The sequence below is a fragment of the Nannospalax galili genome, unplaced genomic scaffold, assembly GCF_000622305.1.
Source record: "Nannospalax galili isolate Female #2095 unplaced genomic scaffold, S.galili_v1.0 scaffold167, whole genome shotgun sequence".
NCBI classification, from domain to species: Eukaryota; Metazoa; Chordata; class Mammalia; order Rodentia; family Spalacidae; genus Nannospalax; species Nannospalax galili.
This window is the reverse complement of record NW_008358534.1, coordinates 3,516,203-3,533,624: the sequence shown is the minus strand read 5'-3', so window position 1 is coordinate 3,533,624 and position 17,422 is coordinate 3,516,203.

Here is a 17,422-nt window from a genome sequence, read left to right as displayed (position 1 = left end):
TACTGAGCTATTAGTGTTAGGTGCTGCTGTTGCTGGTATTTTAAATAAAACTCTTCATGGGGCAAAGAAGAGTCATGAATTCGCACCATTAGCTCTATCTTTTACTTACAGATTTAGCTTCATAGATAGGGATGGGATATGGATCAGAGACACTTTAGACTTAGAGGGTTGAGCAGGGCTCAAGGCACTCAAAAAGGGAGACTTTTAGGAAAGGGCAAGCTTATGCAAGATGCATCATCTATGTGCCTTAGGTAACAGGGAACAAAAGATGGCCATTGCCATTCTGTCATGGTTAGCTTCGGCTGTCAACTTGACACAAATGTAGAGTCACCTAGGAAAAGGGAACCTCAACTGAATTATTTCCCAGATCAGATTAGCCTTTGACCTAATGTCTGTGAGGCATTTTCTTAACTGCTAATTGATATAAGAGGGCTTAGCCCACTCTGGAAAGTGCCGTCCGTAGGGAGGTGGACCTAGGCTGTATATGAAAGGTAAGTAGGCAAGCCAGGAAAAGCAAGCCAGTAACAGCATTACTCCATGGTCTTTTCTTCAGTTCATGCCTTGAGTTCCTGCCTTGGCTTCTCTTGATGATAGACTGTGAAGGATAAGAAGAAATAAATTCTTTACTCGCCAAGTTGGTTTTGGTTATGGTCTTAAGCACAGCAACAGAAAACAAGTTAGGACACCTTCCCAAACCCTGTACCAAAGATTAGACACTGGACTTGCAATGGACTCTGTCCTGGAACTGATGTACAAGGTGGGCATGGAAGAGGACAGCTGCCACTGTCTTACTTGTTCACATAGGTCTGTGAGGGATTGAAGCAGACCCTATATATAAAAGGCCCTCTGTTTAAAGAAGCATTAAAAAATGAAGAAATTTTATGTCATAAGGTAACGTTTCAAATCACTTGCACAAATTGGGTAACTAGTATTAACATTAATAAAATACAAAATGGGGGGAGTCAGTTTTCTTTAAGGATGTGGCCCTTGGTAAGTCGACTGTATTCCAGTGCAGGGCTTCAGGCTCATGCATATATGGGCAGCACAAATTGAACTTCATGTGCTATTGAAAAAGAGGACACGCCCAGACAAAGAAAAGGGCAAGGCAAGAGCTAGCTATTTTCTGAAAATAGGAAGCCATGATGTTCTAGAAACTTGAAGGCTATGCAAAATTATAATGGTGAAGCTTAGCTCTATTATTACAGTGACTGAACATGTGGCTTTGAGTGGGTGAAATGTTGCTGGTCCAAACTGAGATGTGTTAAGCGAAGATATCCAACAAATTCCAAGCCATAGCATGCCTTGTTATAAAATATATCATTATTATCTTTTAGACTGATTTCATTATGAAATGGAAATATTGTGAATATTAAGTTGAATTAAATATGTTATGGAAAAAAAGGGCATGAAGTTTGGAGATAGCTGGGATAGAGGATGGATCTGGGAGAAGTTAGGGGGAGGATTGGGAAGTAAATATGATCAAAATATATTGTATGCATGTATGAAAATTTCAAATATTATATTGAAAAATATAAAATCACCAGTGCCCAAATCTCCCAGTTGCTTCTTAAAGGCAGCCCTTAGTATCTAACAGGATAGATTGGGTTTATCAATTTATATGAATGAAAGGATACAGCTTCTTTTATTTGCCTGACTCAAGGGTGTATCTGTGAGGGCCTTCCTTATGGTTGTATGTACCAGTAGCTTATTTTTATTGCTGTACAGTATCCTGATTATGTGAATTTCCTAAACTTTATCCATTTGAGTAGAAACCACTTTCAGGCTCAAAAGATTAACGCCTGCATCTTTGGGTAAGCATAATGTAGAACCTTTGTTTGTTGAGGTGGGTTTTGCTATCTTGCCTATGCTGACCTTGAACTCCTGGTCTCAAGTGATCCTTCCATCATAGCCTCCCAAATAAGTGCCAAGCTCAGTGCCTTCTTTGGGGGTGGGGAGGGGTGGGGAATGAAAACATTTGTTTTATTATATTTTTAATAATATAATAATGCCATTTGTGTACATTTTGCAAAGAATATTTTTTAATTTTTAAACTTTTTTATTTTCTCAGAATCTCATACATGAGTATTGTATTTACATTATTTCCATCGTTTCCAATCCCCCTACAATACCTCCCATGCCCCCCCACTCCCTCTCAATTTCTGGTCCTCTTCTTTGATTATTATTGTTACATATACATACACGCATTTATAAATGTGTATCCATTTATGAGTTTGGTGCATATATATTTAAGATTGTTCCCTTGATCAGAAGGAAGTAACCGTCTTTATCTCTTCTGATTAATATTAATTTGAAGTCCATTTTGTCAGATAGTAGGGTAGCAACATCTGTTTGTTTCTTGGTGCCATTTGCTTGGAGTGTTATTTTTCCCCCCATCCTTTCACTCTAAGGTGGTGCCCGTCCTTGAAGGTAAGATTAATTTCTTGTTTTGGGGGTTTTTTGTTTGTATGTTTGTTTTTTTTTTGAGACAGGGTGTCTCTGTAGCCCCAGCTGACGTGGAATTTGTTGTGTAGACTAGGCTGGCCTGGATCTCAGGGATCTGCCTGCCTCTGCCTCCTGAGTGCTGAGATTAAAGGCATGTGCCACCATGCCCAGCTGGATTTTGTTTCTTAATCCATTCATTTAGGCTATGTCTTTTGATTGGGGAGTTGAGGCCATTAATACTTAAATTTATTACTGAAAGATGCGTGCTGGTTACTGTCGTTTTCTGTTGTGTTCCCAGTCCTATTTTGTGCTTCTGTAATTACATTAACTTCATCTGTTGTCTTTCCATAGCCTCTTGGGTATGGTTATTTCTTCAGTCCTTTGTATTGCTTCCAGTAGTTTTGTAGGGCTGCTTTGATGGACATTAATTCTTTCATCCTATTTATGTCATGGAAGACTTTTCTTTCTCTTTTGACTATGATAGACAGTTTTGCTGGGTAGAGTAGTCTGGGTTGGCATCTGTGGTTATTTAGAACTTGGAATGCATTGCTTCGAGCTCTTCTAGCTTTTAAAGTTTGCGTTGAAAAAAATCACCTGTTATTCTGATGGGTTTTCCTTTATATGTAAATTGTTTTTCCCTTGCAGCTTTCAGTACCCTCTCTTTGTTCTGTGTATTTAGTGTTTTTACTGTGATGTGTTATAGGGAGTTTCTTTTCTGGTCCTGTCAAAAATTTGGCATTTTGTGTGCTGCTTGTATCTGTATAGGTGTTTCTTTCCTTAATTTAGGGAAGTTTTCTTAGAATCTTATAGAAGATATGGTCAATATCATTGACCTGAATTTTTCTCCTTCTGTGCTTATAATTTGTAAATTTGGTCTTTTCATGGTGTCCCACAGCTCCTGTATATTCCATTCCTGTTTTTGTAAAACAAAAAACAAAAAACCCCTCATACTCTTTGCCAGAGTGGTTCAATTCTCAAACTGCTGGTAAAAATTTCTTCTGTCTTTTCTAATTGGCTTATTGAGTTTTTCAATTCCATCTTCATCTCAGCTTGAGTTTTCCTCAATATTTCTCTTTCATGAATTCGCTTTTCAAATCCTGAATAGTCTTTGTCATCTCATTCAGCTGTGTGTTTGTATTTTCTTGGGCATCAGTTAGAACTTTATTCCTATACTCTGAATTCTTTGAGGTGCTTGTCTATTCTTTAAAGTCCTTGAATCCTTTGATCATGTTTATGATTGTTATTTTAAGTTCTCTGTCCTGGGGTTCTTCTGCGTAGTTCTCATTCTAGAACACTTCTATAAGATTGGTAGGAACATATGGACTTTTGATGGTTGTGTGTCTGATAAGAAATTCTAGCTTGCTATTGTTGAGTGGAAGTTTGATTCTGTTCTTGTCATAGTTTGGTTGGTTTATGATTCAGGTATGACTAGCTACTTGATCTGTGCTGAAGGCTCTCACTTTTTTTTTATTGGAGGGACAGAGGGGATTCCAGGTTGGCACTGGTGTGTGAGGTGGGCAATCACAGCTAGGACTGTGAGTGTTGGGATGATGGTGAGGTGGACAGATTCCAATTAGCTTACTGGGCTATTCTAGAGTGGAACATGCTTTGGTCTGAGAGGGAGAAGATGAAGATAGAGTAGGCAGGGGTTTGACTAGCTCACCAGGGTGATCCACTTTGTGTGAGCAGCAGGTTCTGTGCCAAGACTCAGAAGTGAAAGATGGAGACAGAATGGCTGATATATTTATTTTTACTTTATGTACATGAGTGTTTTACCTGTTTGTAAGTACACCATATGTGTGCTATGCCTGCGGAGGCCAGAAGAGGGCATTGGGTCCCCTGGAACTGGCATCACAGACAATTGTTAGCCATCATGTGGGTTCTGGGAGCCAAACTTGGGTCCTCTGCCAGGGTAGTCTGTACTCTTGAGTGCTGAGCCATCTTTCCAGCCCTGCAAAGGATACTTAAAAAAGTAATACAGAAAGTACTGGATGCAAATTGAAGTGAGATTCCGCTCCACTGGCAGACTGTACATTAAAAAGTACTGTCTTAAAACAAAAGTGCTTTATTCACCATTTGCATAAGACTATTTCAGATGTCAGTATTTTATTTTTTCTTCATAAAGTTTAATTACTTATAAGAGAACCAACTTTAAGTGGATAAACTCTGAGCTCCACAAAACCTGTTCCTTCTGCTCCTGCTCAGGAAATAAACTTTTTGGAGCTTGTCAAATGCTGTTTTCTAGAACACCCCCAGGGGGCATTATTTCTCTATGTTGTATATGACCGTTGCCCCCCTCAGGCGCAACAGAATGGGTCTCCTGCCCTCTAGAGTTGTGCAGTGGGTAACCCTCTGCTATTGTTTCTCAACCACTCTCCAGTTAGGAGAGGGTTATGCTCACTGACCTCCAAAACACAATTCTTCAGTCTCTTTTCCTTTGAGCCATATTTTATTTTGAACCATAGGTTCAGAATCACAATACTCACATGTCAGTCCACATTGTATCAATAACTCATCAGCTAATTCTGTAGTAATAAAAATAAGGACCAAAGCAATTATAGTGCCCAAGCTGGGAACCTAACCTTTAATACCTGAGCTTTTGGGAAACATCATCTCAAATTCAAACCATAACAAGGGGAAATTGAAAAGTAATTGGAATAAATTTTTATTTTCTTGTACACAAAGGCTCACATATCTGTAAAATGTTGTGAGGTGGCCAGATGCTTACATCTATATGTAGAATTTCTTTGAAGGTAGAAGCTGTCATGAAGACTGATAGGCTTGTATGTACCAGCAACCAGTGTACTATAAGCATAATCACAGCTGATGATATTCTGAAAAAAAAATAACTAGCTCTTGTTAAAGCAGCACAGTGCAGTCTTTCCTGGGTATATGTGCCATTTGAAGTCCTAGAAAGTACAGTATCTATTAAAGTTAAAGTATGTGTAATATTGAATTAGGTTCTGATGGTTATGTAAACAATTTTCATGGAGGCTTGCTGGGGCCTTCAAAAGACATGTGTGATGTAGGTTACTTGTTTGCTATGTGAGATTTTCTTTGCTTTCTTGTTGAATAAATGCTTGGGAATAAACTTGTCTGGAGCACAGTGAGATATTTGAACACCAAAAATTATAAAGCATTAAAGAAAGAAATTGAAGAAGACACTGATGAATGAGAATATATTCTGTATTCATGGATTGGGAGGATTAATATTGTTGAATTGCCCATATCACTCATAGTGATTTAAAGAGACTATATAGTCTCTATCAAAATCTCAGTGTCATTATTTATAGAAATAGAGAAACTGAAACTGATAAGGAAGCGTAAATATTCCAATACTCAAAGAAATCAAACCTTAAGAAGAACAAAGTTGAATGCTTCACATTTGTAATATATTTTGAAATTAGGAAGTCTACGGTAACCAAAATGGTAAGGTATTGTACAAAAACAGGCATATAGATCAACATGTTAACTTACCTTTGACAAGAGCATCAAAAACATACAATGGAGAATTAATAGTTTCTTTAGTAAATGCTGTTGGAAAACTGGATACAACATGCAGAAAAATGAGATCAGATTCTTATCTCAAAACACATAAATCAACTGAAAAGAGATTAAAGACATCTATAAAATAGGACATTATATGATAACTAGAAGAAAACTTTGAGACAAAATTTCTTGACATTGATATGGGCAGCAATTTTATTTTTGCTATGATCCCAAAAGTTCAGGCAACAAACACTGCCCCCCATCCAAAGTGTGACTACATTAAATTAAAGATTGTCAGAAAACAATAAAACAAGAAGGCAGCCCATGGAATAAAAGAATATATTTATAAAATATATGCCTTATAAGATGTTAAAATCCAAGATGTATAAGAACTACACATGGGGCTGGAGAGATGGCTCAGCGGTTAAGAGCACTGACAGCTTGTGAAGAAGACCTGGGTTTGATTCCCAGCTCCTACATCACAGCTAACAACCGTCTGTAACTCCAGTTCCAGGAGATTTGATGCCCTCTTCTGAACTTCATGGGCATTGCATGGTATGGGTGCCCCTACATGCATGCAGGCAATACACTCATACATATAAAAGAATAAAATAAAAACAGCGGTTAAGAGCACTGACAGCTTGTGAAGAAGACCTGGGTTTGATTCCCAGCTCCTACATCACAGCTAACAACCGTCTGTAACTCCAGTTCCAGGAGATTTGATGCCCTCTTCTGAACTTCATGGGCATTGCATGGTATGGGTGCCCCTACATGCATGCAGGCAATACACTCATACATATAAAAGAATAAAATAAAAATAAAAATAAAATATTAAAAGAACCACACACAACTCAAAAGCAAGACAGAAACAAAACTCCCCCTGAAAACCAACAACTAAACAAACAACCCCCCCCAATACATATAACCTGATTACAAACTGTGTGTCATGGATTCTTTTCCTGTTGCTGTGGTAAAATACCTTGACAAAAGTAATCTAAGGAAAAGAGTTTATTTAGGCTCACAGTTCACAAAATGGTGGGAAAATCAAGGCTTCAAGGAGCTTCAAGTAGCTCGTCAAATCATATCCTTAACTAGGAGCAGAAAACAATGAATGTGTTTATCCTGTTGTTCAGCTCCCCTTTCTCCTCTTATGCAGTTCAGGATCCCAGTCAGGGAATGGTGCCACCCACAGTGGGTGGATATTTCCACTTCAATTAATGTCATCAAGATAATCCCCCATAGACTTACTAAGAGGCCTGTATCCCTAGTGATTCTAGAGGCTGTGAACAGTTAATACTAACCTTCATCGTGGGTAAAAGAGCCGAACAGATATTTTTCCAAAGAAGATATAAAACTTTCCAACAGGTAAATGAAAAGATGCTCAACATTACTAATCATCAGGGAAATGCAAATCAAAACCACTGTAACTTATTACTTTACACCTGTTGTTAGTATAGCTGTTATTAAAAAGTAAGTACGTGTGAAGTGTTTAAGAGTGTGGAGAAAAGAGAACCCATGTACACTGTTGGTGAAAATATAAATGCATACAGTTACTATGGAAACTAGTTTGGAGGTTCCTCAGTGTATTTCTTTTCTCATTGCTGTGATCAAACATGTGACAAGAAGAAACTTTAAGGAAGAGAGGTCTATTTGGGCTCATGATTCAGGTGATACAGTCCACCGTGGGAGGGGCAACATGGCAGAATGTGGCACCTTTCATGGCAGTGAGAGCTTGTGGTATGGCTTATTCACATCTCAGTGAACCAGGAAGCAGAGAGCAAAGCCAGGCTATATAATCTGTTCTAAATGACACACTTCTTCCAGTTAGGCAAAACTCCAGGGGCTGGAGAGATGGCTCAGTGGTTAAGAGCACTGACTGCTATCGCAAAGGACCTGGGTTCGATTCCCAACATCAATATGGAGGCTACAACTGTCTGTAACAAGTTCCAGGGGAATCTGATGACCTCTTCTAACCTCCATGGGAGTTGCACAATATGGGTGCACTTACATATATGCCAGCAATACATTCATACACATAAAAAATAAAATATTTTAAAACTCCAAAAAGTTCTGCAGCCTCCCCAAAAAGTGCCACTAGTTGGGGACCAAACATTCAAATGTGTGAGCCTATGGAGAACATTTTACATCTGAATGGTAGCACTCAGAAATTTAAGGATAAAACTACCATATGATCTTACAATACCAAAACTAGATATCTATCTATCTATCTATCATCTATCTATCTATCTATCTATCTATCTATCTATCTATCTATCTATCATCTATCTATCTGTAATCTATCTGTCATCTATCTCCATATATAACCAAAAGAGATGAAAAGACATGTTTATTATATCTCTGTTCACAAGAAAGTGTGAGCTTAATTTGATGAGGGCCTCATCTAAACACAGGTGTTTCTTCATTGCTTAAGACTGAAGTTAAACAGCTAACTATTGGGTTCTAATTTCCTCCTTTTATCCAGGTAGTAAGGCCTTTAACTGTGTCCAAATATATCCAAAATGATGGTACAAATGTTGAAAGCTGCTGTGCCCACAGTTAAATCTTTAGTAGAGTCCTTTGTTGATACCTTTGCATATTATTTGAATTTTATGTTGAAGTGATTTTATTGATACATACTGCACAAGGATTTTATGGACAGAACTGATATGTGCCAGTGTACAAGTCTGTATGAAGACTGTCATAATGGTACCACAGAGGAAGCAGACAGACATGGACCTGTCTTTTAGCTTCACCACTTGTCAACTGTGGAAACTGGGGCATCTCTGAGCCTCATTTACCTCATCTGTGAAAATTCTCACATTGTGTAGGGTAAGATGTTCCACACTAATAAGACAGGCCCTCTGTCAGTCATTCCCTCCTCCGACTCTCAAGAACTACTACTAGTCCTTCAAAACCCTGCATGATGGATACTCCTTTATCATATTTCTCCTGACCTCTTCTTCAGGTTAGTTCTTCTCACTTTACAGTGCCAGAATTTTGTGCCAGCCTCTGTTTAACCCTCATCCATCTCATTGGAATGACTTTCTCACTGGTCCATCTTTCCCACTAGGCTGTGAACTCCTTGAGGACAAGACCATTTTGTTCATCAGTGCTTAACTTGGGAATGACTCAGAGTAAGACCTCAATAAAAGTGTACTAAACAACATTATCAATTGTGGAAACAATCACTTTGTCTCCTTGCTGACATTTGTGGTATTTGCTGTCCAAATCGCACATTGTGCCACACACTTTGGCACCAAGCCATATCCCTTCTGGTGCTGATGATTCGTAAATTGTCTCATACATGGAACTCTGGGATCCCCTAAATGACTAAATGGCATAAAAGCAGGACATTCTTGGATCTATTTCTTATTCTGTGGGATGCTTGGACCCATAATAAATTTTCAGCCACCACAGTTTGATTATGAAATGGCACTGTGCTATTGGGATGCTACCATTTCAGTCTCTTTGTATTGATAGCAATTTGCCAGGAAAATAGGAAAGCAAGCTGTGGTGGAAATGATCTTTCCTAGGCTGGGGGATTCTCTCTTCTCCTCAGCTGCTCGCAATGGATTCATGAGCACCAGCAAAATTGAACTTGCTGGATATTTGGACTTTTGCCCAATGCTGATTCTATTTGGTGAGCATTAACAACCTGATTATACAAGCAATTATTCCAGACATTGTGGAACTCGATATGACCAGGAAGATATTAGACTATGTAGTAAGCCATCAAGAGGCTAGCCTATAGAGAGCTGCTGGGGAATTTGAACATCTAATGAGTGACAAGTTTTATCAATTGTTGAATCAGTATCAAAAAGTATTCTGAATACTTATGCATTTATAAACATTTACAGATCTTTTATAGATTGGATTCTATCATCAGTTTCTGTGGTGTGTATTGTCAGTATCTACTGTGACCCCCTAAGGAGCTTCTGCTGGCTGGAGTAATGCTGTGGTATGTTCAGCTCTGCTGGATCTCCATAGAAGGGGGCTGGAATGCCCTGTGGAACAATGCCTCCAGCTCCCAAGAGCAAAGAATGAAGGGCAGCCTAGTTTGATAACCACATTAAAGCACTACCAACATCTGTTGAAGCCAAAGACAACACTATCTGTAGGAGTTAACCTTCTGAACTACTGAATCATTACCCTCAGTGGAGTGAAAGTTGGAGACAAGAGCTTATTTGTCAGTGGTTCCTCAGAGAGACACGGTAAGCCATATTTTACAGCAAACAGCGTGAGAAGCCTGGCTTGCTTTATACATTCTAAATGCAGAATATATTTGTGTGGGAAACAAGTAGACAATGAATGTAAATAAACTTTTGATGATACCTTTCAAGTTTCTGTGTGTATTTCACTCCAGAATAAATAGAACAAGGAACATTGCCTCAAGAAGTAGGATTTTCTAAGTAAATCCGCCCCCCCCCCTTTTTAAAGAAATAGAGATAAGGACAGTAGAAACAGTATGATGATGCTGTTTACATTCACACTAATAGAATAAAACTAACATTTGGTTGCTTGTACTATAATTCACAATAAATGTAATAACTAGGTGGATGAACTCCATGAAGCAGCATCAGATAGAGAGAAGGACAGGGGGAAAGAAGGGAATATCTAATAAAAGTTTTAGTGCAGAATTAAGCATATCATGCTGGTCATTGAGACCTCCTGAAAAGACTCTGGAATTCAAGGTATATTTCTTATAATGAAGACTGGCTGAAACTTCTATTATATGTTTTAAGCTTTACCACATCAATCAAAATCTAGCTTTACCTTTTTAAATTGATGCATTATTTTTGAAACAATTTCACTGTGTAGCCTAAAGTAGCCTGAAATTCACTGTCACCCAGGCTGACCTTGAACTCATGATCTGCTTGCCTCAGTCTCTCAAATGCTAGGCTTACATGTGTATGCCACCATGCCCAACAATATTATGATACGTTCATGCGTGTGTTATATGTGGTTGGTATGTGTGCACATGTGTGTGTCTGTGTGTAAAGGCCAAATGTCAACATTCTCTGTGTTATAACTATCCATTTTATCTTTTTTGTGTGTGACAGGGTCTCTCACTGAATATGGATTTCACTGATTCAGCAAGATTGCAGTGAACTACATGGACACGCCTGTCTCTACCTCTGCAGCACTAGGATTACAGTTGGATACCACTGTGCCTGGTTTTTTATGTGGGTTCTGCGGATCCGGATTCAGGTCCTCATGTTTGAGCAGCAAGCACTTGATTGATTGAGTTAACTCTCCAGCCTCTGGTAAATAAAAAATATATATATCCACAGAAGCCGGAAGAAGGCACTGGATCCCCTAGAACTGGAGTTACAGACAGTGGTGAGCTGCCACATGCATGCTGGGAAACAAACTCAAGTCCTCTGCAAGAGCAGCAAGTGCCCTTAACCACTAGGCTAGCTCTCTAGCCACTGAGCCATGTCTCTAGCCACCCCCTAACCCTTGGTGCATTCCTAATTGAAGGAGTTCATCATTAGTACACATGAGGATTTTATTCCAACTCTGCCTTATAAGCATGAGACTTAACTGAACTGTGTTCTTAAATCAGTGCATGAAACACGCAGATTTTATTTTATAATACTTATGTAATACGTGACATTTTAAAAGAAAAGTGAATAGTATGTAGTGACATCTGTAATCACTATACAATATTTACCCCTTTGATGATTCAAGATAGATGAACTGTATTGTATGGAATATATAGTGTGTATAAGTATACATATAAAGTCTATCAAAGAATTCACATAACATACATAACGTCTATAGAGTTCTTTTCCTAACTAAAGTGAGGCCAAGTTGAATGTCAGTATTGTGGCTTTACTCCTTTCACCTCCCTAGCATTCCTTAGGTATGTAATGTGGACAGATCAAGAGATGGCTGCCCCCGTGAGCTGACTTGCTAATGCTCATATGATATACCCCGGTGAGTGGCATATCTTTGAGTCAGCACAAAATGGACTAGGACTATATTGGGTCTGGACAAAACAAAGTACCCTGTGAAATTCTACCCTCCAGATTACCTATGTGGACCCCTTTTCAGATTTAGACAAAGAATTTTAGTTCTAGTTCCTCAACCAAACTTGAAAAAAAAAAAAGACAATGATGAAAATAAAAGCTCTAGGGGTCTGGTACATAGGAGAAATTTAATTAGGTATATTTAGATGGGTGAATGAAATAAAGCTTTGGATGCAGGATGCTTTTGCCCACCAGTTCTACTAGCATGCGGCATGAAGCCTGGGGGGCACCACAGATTCTTCTAGGGAGGCTGTGAGGCCTAAAATATTTGACACTAATACTAATATGTGATTGGCCTTTTCACACTTTTGATATTTATACTGAGTGTACAAAGGCAATGGCGGGTAAGGCTCTTGGCTTCGTTGCATGAAGCAAGACAGTGGCACCAAGCTGTTCTAGCATTCACCATGTCCTTTACTGCCAAGCACAGACAAAAGAGGCTGGCAAGAATGCCCTTGATGAGGCAGTAAAAAATGGTAATTTTAGTGAATCTCAGCCCTTAAGTACTTGTGTATAAATCACTTCTGCACACTGAAGGCGGAGGGTTGTCTTGAGAACTGCTGCAGTTGTTGGAATTTCATGCTGAACTAGCCACTTTCCATGGAAGGCCTTTTCTTATTGACTGAAATGACAAATGATAGACAGTGACAGTTCTGATTTGGGCATTTGATCAACGTTTGCTTTGAGTAATGTGAGCCTGTCACTTCAAGTAAAACGGCTGACAAGTATTTGTTGCCAATGCTAGAATTTGAGCTTTCAAGCAAGAATTAGATGTTTGAAAAACATGTACCCACCACAGTGAGCTTGACTTAAGAACCTTCCTGATGAGTCTGGTGATAACAAATGTGATTATTTATTTATTTATTTATTTATTTATTTATTATACAAGTGTTTTGCCTGCATGTATGTAACTGCACCAATGTTGTGCAATTCCCATGCAGACTGGAAGAGGGTGTCAGATGCCACGGAACTGGAGTTACAGATAATTGTTAGCTGCCATGTGGGTGCTGGCAACTAAACCCAGGTCCTCTGAAATAGCAGTCAGTGCTCTTAACCACTGAGCCATCTCTCCATCTCCAACAAATGTGATTAAAAATTTTTTTGTATAGTTAAAAATATAAATATTTGGAAGACTTTCACAACTTAGAAATTGATGTATTTTTTACTTATTGCAACTTAGTAAAATGTGCATACTATATACCACACTGATTTGAAGTATAGAATTTAATTTTTAAGTTATATTCATAGAAACATGCAATCAGCAGCATCAGTTTTTATACTGTCAAAAAGAAACCCCTGTATACTTCCCTTTTATTTCTGTCCTTTCATCTCCCTCCATCAGTCCACAGCCCTTGTCAGTCAGAAATCTATTATTGACTTTCATGTGAGTTGAATCCTGCCATATGTGGTATTTCTGTCAGATTTCCAGCACTTCAGGTTTTCCAAAGTCCATCCTTTGATATATGTATGCCATGTACCGCTACTTCATTGCATTTTTTTGGTCTTTTTGAGACAGTGTCTCCTTGTTTGTAACCCCCGCTGGCCTAGAACTCACTATGTAGACCAGGCTGACCTGAATCTCAGAGAGATCTGCCTGCCTCTGCCTCCTGAGTGCTGGGATTAAAGGTGTGCACCACCATGCCCAGCCTCTTCATTGCTTTTTTGGTGAAATTATATTGCAGTATATGGGCACTACAAATTTTATCTTTGTTCAAACAGTGAAAGATTACAGCTGTCCCTTTGTGTACTGAAGGTTTTCATCAGAAAATTTAATGAACCTGAAATTATACACTGGTCATTATGCCTGTAATGGTTGCATCATATAGACTATGTGCAAATGTTTCTTGTCATTATTCCCTAAACAATACAGTAGAGCAAATATTTATATATCATTTACTTTATACTATGTTTTATAACTGATCTAGTGATGGGATTTTAAGAATAGGGGAGGATGTACCTCCAAATCAATGTTTTTGAAATGATAAGGCATAATGTTACAATAGCATACACAGGGGCTGGAGAGATTGATCAGTGGTTAAGAGCACTGACTGCTCTTGCACAGGACCCGGGTTCGATTCCCAGCACCCACATGGCCACTACGAACCGTCCTTAACTCCAGTTCTAGGGGAATCTGAAGCCCTCTTCTGACCTCTGCGGCGTTGCATGACATGGGTGCACACACATATACATGCAGGCAATACACTCATACACATAAAATAAAAATAATAAATAAAAAAAATCATACATGAATCAAAGACCAGTCCAAAACACAAGATAGGATCTATAGGTTTTGGGTATTACTTGGTAGAATTTTAAACACCTCATTGCAGCTAACCTTCTATCACTTGTAGAGTTTGTGTTCACTATCAAAGATGACATGCACTGTTATCTGAAAAAGCTAGTAAAATACAGCTCCCTTTTCCAAACAGACTTTTAAAAGCATATGTACTATATGGCAATTGAAATCAGAAGCAGATATGAGAACCCAGTGTTTTTGCATTAAGCCAGATATCAAAAAAAGAGACAAAATTGTATAACAAGGCTAGTTGTACTTTTTTCTTGAGACAATATCTCACTTTGTGCCCTAGAATTGTGTTGAACTTGGAATTATCCCACTTCATTCTCCTGAGTGCTGAAATTATAAGCATGTACCAGAATGCCTGGCTGGCTCTTCTTTTATTTTGGAAAATAGTTAAAATAGTTAATTTAAAAAATATATGTGACCATGCAATAGAAATATTTTATTTTATTATTTTTATTTTCTGTGTTTGAATGTTTTGCCTGCATGTATAAGCATACCTGTGTCATACAGTGCCCATAGAGACCAGAAGAGGGCATCAGATCCCCTGGAACTGGAGTTACAGAGGGTTGTGAGCTGCCGTGTGGGTGCTGGCAACAAAACCCAGGTCCTATGCAATAACAGCCAGTGCTCTTAACCTCTGAGACAATTCTCCAGCACCTATTTTAAGAAAATTAAATGTATTTAAAATTTAGTGGATTTTAATTTTAATATTGTGCATAGAGATATATCCTATACTAAAATCATCAGTAATTGTTATGAGTATGAGGGAACTCATAGACTAAAATGTTTGAGGATTGTTGCCAGTGGTTCTGAAAGAATGGCACCTATATTAGTACCACCACCACCGCCGCCACTACCATCACCAACACCTGGAATGTATTAGAAACACCAATTCTCAGGTCCCACTTGAAAGTTTTTGAATAATTATTCTAGACCTGGTGCTCAGCACAATCCATTTTAACAAACTTCCTGGTGATTTTGCTGTACTGCAAACCTTAAAAATGTGGGTTCCAGTCTCAAGGTCTAGGTTTCCTGTGTCCTGGCTATACCCTATAGATCAGTGTCCATATTTATTTTAAAGTTTGATGACTGAAGACAATGAGGAAATTAACTTATTAAGCCAAGGATTAGAAAAGTATTAATTTCTTTGGATTCAAAAGTAGATATTTTGTTTACTACCCCTTCCCATCATCACTTGCACCATCCATGTTTTGCTCAGCACTACAATGGAATGTGCCATGACATCTTTGGCAAAGGAGAAGAAATGGTTGAGTGTTAAAGTTGCATATAAGGCTGGGGAAATAGCTCAGTTGGTAAAGCACTTGCTTTTCAAGTAGGAGCACCTGGGTTTTATTTGGAGCCCTACTTAAAAAGAAAAGCTGGGCATACCTGTAATCTTAGTGCTGGGGTGGGGGCAGAAGCAGGTGGATCCCTGGGACTCAATGGCCAACCAGTCTCATCTACTTGGTAAATTCAAGGATAGTGAGAGAATCTATCTTTAATAAAGTTGATGGCACCCAAAGAACACCACCCAAGATTGTCCTCTGTGCTCTACAAGCACCTGTGCACATACACCTGTGCACATAAACATGCACCTGCACACGTGTGTACCCCCACATACAGGCAAACACAAACTCAAAAAAGTAGCACGTACAATGCTTATTGATCAGAAGTATACTTTCTTTCTGACCATTGCCCTATGTGTGTTTCTACCACAGATTGAATGATCTCAGTTTCAGAATTGTGAGACCAGTGCAAATTTTCTAATAACTGTTGACATCATTCTCTCTCAGGAATTCTTGAGGACTGGGCACAGCTGAAACCAAAAATCCTGAGGCCGGGGACTGAGGGTGCATCTCAGTTTTAGAGCATTTTCCTGGCACATACTAGCCCCCAAGGATTGATGTCTAACATTGTAATTAAAAAAAAATAGCAAGGCCAAGAAAATGCTCCAGCACTCAGTCTATTTGGTCTTGGGTTATCTCTGTTGAAAAAGTCTGCAGCACTATCTTCCATTCCTCCATCCTCTTCCATTTCCCAGTATCCTTTATTATATATTCAGACTTGATTCCCACCTCATCCAGGAAGTATATTAATATATTCACCTGTTATATAGATTTGCACTCCAAAAACCTGAGACTCAACCTTAACTACTTCCTCTCTTACTGCCTTCCACATCCAACCGTCAGCAAAGCCTCACAATTCTGTCACCTAACAGGGAATCACCAGAGCAGAGCTACTTAAGGGTATACCTTTTGGCGTTGGGACCTGGGACCACAACTCATCTGTGCTAATTTATGTTTTATTTTAAAATTTATTTATTTATGGGGGCTGGAGTGATGGCTTAGCAGTTCAGAGCACTGGCTGCTCTTGCTGAGGACCCATATTTGGTTCCCAGCACCCATATGGTGGCTAACAACTGTCTGTAGCTCCAGTTCCAGGGCATCTGATAGCCTCTCTGACCTCCGTGAGCATTGAACGTCATGGGTGTTATATACACGCAGGCAATACGCTCATACACATAAAAAATAAAAATAATAAAAATACTTTAAAATTTATTTAAGGTGTTTTGAGGCAGAGTTTCACTATACAACTCAAGGTGCCTGAAATTCATCATCTTTCTGCTGCTTCCTCCCTAGGGCTGAAATGATATGCACTGTGATACCTGAAAATGAAAAAGATATAACTGATACATAAAAACTGTGCGTATTTGGGGTTGGAGAGGTGTTTCAGCAGTTAAGAGTGCTGGCTGCTCTGGCAGAGGACCTGAGTTTGGTTCGTAGCACCTACATGGCAGCTATCAACCGCTTCTAACTACAATTCCAGGGGATCCAGTGCCCACTTTTGACCTCTGTGAGCATTGCACAACATGGGTGCACTTACATACATGCAGGCAATACACTCATACACCTAAAATAAAATTAAAATAAATTAAAAATATATAAAAACTGTATGCATTTGTGGGATCCCATGTGATATTTCAACTCATCTATACACTGTATAATATTTGAATCAACTTAAATATGTATCTTTTGAAAACTTTATTGTTTCTTTACAGTGAAGGCATCCAGAATCTGTTCATCTAACTTTGTGAACTATGCAGTTCACAGTTGTTATCTATAGTCATCCTACTGAAGACAGCACAACTTCAGTCCTC